Genomic DNA, 4,901 nt, shown 5'->3' with positions numbered 1-4,901 from the left:
AATGAAATCTAAATACTTTTTTAGTTTTATGTTTTTAAAAGATTTTGTAATCAGAAAGATCATCGAGGCAAAATCAAAGCAAAAACAGTCATAGAATTGAAATTCCAGGAAAGAAAAATTTTAACTAAAAATTTTATAAAACTTACCTTTTTGTTAAAAAAAACCGCACCATTGGAAACTATCTACCTTCCCGTTTTCCGCATTCATGTTGAGTAATCCAGGCTGCATACTTCAGGGTTTAACAGAAAACCCAGGTATAAAAAAGAGTACTCCATTCGGAGGTGAGGAAGAAGTTTTTCAGAGAGAGAGAAGAGAGAGGACATCATGAACCATTGAGTGTTTCTTATTAATATTAAAAAAAAAAATCTTTAAAAGCCGCAGAGTTGCACCCTAAAACAAAATTAGTTTGTTCTTTTTTGTTAATTTTTCCCCTTCAGCTTGATCGCTACCTAAATGTAGTTTACACTCGAAAGTCTCCTCATAACTTATCGGATGCATCAAAAAAGCCATGACGCCCGCACATATCCTCCCATATTTGCTATTGCCGGTGATGTGGTCTCCTTTTCACCCTATATTTACAACTGGAGTGAATCTTCCACAAAACTGAAGCAACGGCATAGGCATGAGGAAAAACTTAATCCCCTCCTATTTGAGTACAAAGAGACCGGCTTAACAGAACTAGACAGTTACCTGCACACCAACAAAATAAAAGACAAAGATAAGTGGTCAAGGATGGTGTTTTCCACGATAACACAGGTGATGATCACTGACATGCTGCAAGTTCTCCTTCAGCCTAATGTAAATATATCTTTCTTTCTCATTTCCTTCTATGAACTCCAATCCATATCTGTCACCATTTATATTGAATAGTGTCGAAATTTTTAAGAAGAGAGTACCATATCTTACTGCTGACTCTTTCTGAACTCAGTCAAGACAGGATATATATTCTCGAAGGCTGTGTATGTCTCATCTCGAACCTGAAACGAATGAAACCAGGCATCATAAATCATTTAACATCATGAACTCAAAACATATCATTAGACATGAAAAACCAGAGTAACAATGCTACATTATTTACCTTGGCACCCGTGAGAACAATTTTGCCTGATACGAAAATAAGCAGCACAATCTTTGGCTGTTTCATTCGGTAGATCAGACCTGGGAAGAGTTGGCTCATACTGTACCGACAAGTTGCAGCTAAATTCAAATAAGAAATACCCTTCGAAACCAACAAAAAAATAAAATACCCCAACGAAGGAAACACAATGGTCCCATTCTGACCAGTTACTGAACAACTACTCACACTTGAAAAGGCACCATGAGAATATGCCAGCCCCTCGAGCCTAATGGGGAATTTCACATCACAAGATCCGACGATGTTTTGAATTTTAAAGTCCTAAACCAGAACATAGGAATTTGTAAGAGACATTGTCCAATGAGGACGGAGGATAAATCAATCAATCGAGCCTATAGGACAAATACCTTAAACTTCGCTGGAAACCCAAGCTTTTGTATAATTCGAGCATACTGCAAATTGTCATTTTTAAAGATTTATCAGCAAATGATACCATCCAACTATCCAATCCCATCAAATAAGCTTCTCAGTTAAGCTATAACGAATATATGTTATAATCCATAATGTTTCTGGGGATTAATACCTTCCTTGCTGCAAGCTTTGACTGCTGCTCGCTCTTAGCCCCGGTGCATACCTGAAAAAAATGCGTGCACATCAGCTTAAAAGGTCAACTATCCATAAAAGGTCAACTATCCAGTATGTAGGTTAACATATGCACATAACAATAATTCCCTTTCGAGTAAAACGGACAGCACTACATACCATCTTTTCCAGAGCAATATCAACGCAGTTGTTTGGCTCCTTATTCTCATAATCACGGCAGCAAAACGCTGTAACAAGCATTGTGAAGCTAAATAATTACACATTCATATCCAAAATTATCATAGACGGCTAACTGTCACCAAAGATGTTTATAAAGACAAACACATCAAATATTGTACATACCTTTGGATTATACTCAGCATTACGAGCTTGTAAAGCGATTGCTTTGAGGTCCAACTTGCAATCCAAGTTGACAGTAGATACAATGTTCCTGGAAATATCAACAAATGGCGTCAACTCTAATAACTATTCTTTATAATTTAAATGTGCAACAAAATAATGTATCTCATCCTAGAGTAACAACTATGCTTACTGTAGTGTAGGCACGATTCCAGAGGGATGCTTGGCAAGATCTACCGGTTGGCTTCCTTCTAAGACTTGATCAGCCATCTACTAATTGCTTCTCAGGCAAATAAATCACTTCGAGCTTTATCGCAAAAATGTAGAACTGGCAAAAGTACAACGTTTGTCAATATAAACCAAAAGAGACTATCATTAGCAAGTCATAGTGCAGACAACTGGGTATTACCGACTCTAGTACAGCTATTTATTTATTTTCTTTTTTTAACTATCATTAAAATGGAGGATTACATTTACATCTGAATCTGGTTATATTCATACTCGCCATTTCAAGTGACGGACTAATTTCTTATCATTCATGAATTATAAATAAAAAGAAGAAACACAGCATCATCCATACACTTGTATATGGCTTCAATTGAAAAATCTAAACAAAAAAAAAAAATCAAATAAACTAAAAAATCAAATTTACCAGAACAATTTTTTCCCTTTTTCTAAAAAACCCATCAGCACCTTTGGCACGAGAGTGACCCAGAACCAAAAAGACAAAGATTTCAAAATTAGGCATTAGAGATCAAAGAGAAGATAAAATTAACAGAAGATGAGATTAGCCATGGTTTCAACAATAGACTTTTTATTAATCCCAAGTTCATAACACCTAATAATAAAATTCTCTATCCTCTTTATCAGGAAGGCTACCTAAACTAGAGATGGCAAACGGGCAAACGGGGCTGGGTTGTTAGGGGTTAATACGGGCCAAAGCTTGCGGGTTGATATTCTTAACAGGTGGTCATTTCTCCAACCCGCGCCCGTAACGGGTAAAGCTTGCGGGTTCACGGGTTAGCTGGTTTCTGGTGAGTCAACTCGCCAGAAACCGATTTTGGCAGAGTTTCCTCTGATTTCTGGTGTATTTCCGGCCACATTCAGGCCACCTGTAACCTAACATTCATCTAACAGTTTAACAGTCCCATACACAACAGTCTAGAATCATTAACTCCAGCAGAAGTTGAAAGCAGCAAGACAAAATGACAAATTGGTAATTCAAATTAGTGCATTATTCTATCACAATTTCAAAAGTGAAACATCATTATATCAACACTGAAGTACTTGCAAATCAGAAACACGTTCTCATGAACGAACGAAGGCAGAAAGGCGATGATAAAAGTTGATGAAAAGGGGCGACGATATCTCAGCAATGAGAAAGCAGTGTATGGGAGAAACAACCCGTTACTAGCTTGACTAATGCGCCGCAGGTACACAAATTAGGTCGGAGCAGCAGATCAGAATTGCCAGCAAAGAAAAAGCGTCAAAGGAGCGTAAAACTCCACGCCACCAATGCTAATCGAAGGATAAGGAGCAGAGCCCCAGCAACCACAAATCATGAGCCACATCAGCATACAAAGAATGAATTCATGACCGGCAAGACATAAACGAAATCAAGATTGACGAACAGATGACGTAGGAACAACTGCATCATTTTACTAAGGTACTGTATGTTCTAAGATTCAAATGACTACATTTCTAAAGCTAATTGATAAACAAGCAATGACAGCATTACAAAAATAACATTCAAGTGACTACATGTCTATTGTGATCCTCTATGTACTCTCCCTTAACCTTAGACAAGGGTTTGCATATATTTGAAGGTTCGATTGACTACGTTTCTAGTGCTAATTGATAAACAAACAATGGCAGCATAAAGAAATTAAAGATACAATCTAATCCCTGTATCCATGATCAGAAATTACCATCCATTACAGCTTTTTCCTACAAAAATTGACATTTCCCCCCACCCAAATCATTTCTTAGTTTATTTCTCCTCAGTGTCAATCTTAATAGGGGCTTATAACAAACCCTAACTTACTCTTAAACACAAAAACTTCAATCCTATGAAATCTCCACAAAGTTAATCAGAAAACCCCAAATTCCCAATCATGCCCTAAAAATCAGAATTACTTGACATGAAAAAAAAATCCATTTTTATAGAACATTTTTTATCTCTACAAAGAATACCCAGAATTACATAATTTACATTGGATCAAAACTCCCTAAATAGTTAAAGAAAATCAATAGGGGAAGAAGAGAAGGAAATGTGTTTTACCTTTGATTGGAGTTTCTTCTGACTTGTTTTTCCTTAGTTCGACGGACAGGGAATTTTTTGTTGTTGACTTTTTACATGAAAACACTTTCTTCTTCTTCTTCTTCTTCAAGGGTACATGAGAAAACAGACATCAATTGATGTAAAACCCTAGAAATAGAAAATAAAAAATAAATAAAGAGGAGAATCCGATTACCTGCCTGCCTTTGATCTTTAGATCAAACCACCAGCCTTTGATCTTTAGATCTATCACTTTTTCAATCTATTGTTTTGTCCGACAGACTCAGGGAAGAGAAGGAAGAACGACGCAGGGAAGAAGGAAGAAAGAAAGAAAAGATAAAGGGCGCTGCTACGATAGGGTTTTTTTATTTTATACGTTGGTAATTTTATAAGGGTACTGGGTACATTATTTATAGAAATCCTAGGTGGAGACTGAATAATATAGGGGGAGATCAGATTTATGTGAAAGTTTAAAAACACCCTCGTATATTTTCATTTAAGACACTTCTACCTTTCTATTAACTGATTAATCTAATCATAAAAAAAAAAACTGATTTTCATCAAATGTAAAAAAAACAGAAAATCAAATGAATTAAAAGAGAAAAA

General features: G+C 36.2%; 1 pseudogene; it reads right to left on the bottom strand.

The window, feature by feature from the left end:
* Positions 1–322: 322 nt before the first annotated feature.
* On the bottom strand, positions 323–4,658 carry LOC113357301 (annotated as a pseudogene).
* Between the last annotated feature and the right edge of the window lie 243 nt (positions 4,659–4,901).

This window comes from Papaver somniferum, chromosome 3 (assembly GCF_003573695.1).
Source record: "Papaver somniferum cultivar HN1 chromosome 3, ASM357369v1, whole genome shotgun sequence".
Classification (NCBI taxonomy): Eukaryota; Viridiplantae; Streptophyta; class Magnoliopsida; order Ranunculales; family Papaveraceae; genus Papaver; species Papaver somniferum.
Note: the sequence above shows the minus strand (reverse complement) of the source record. Positions and strands in the feature narration are given on the sequence as shown.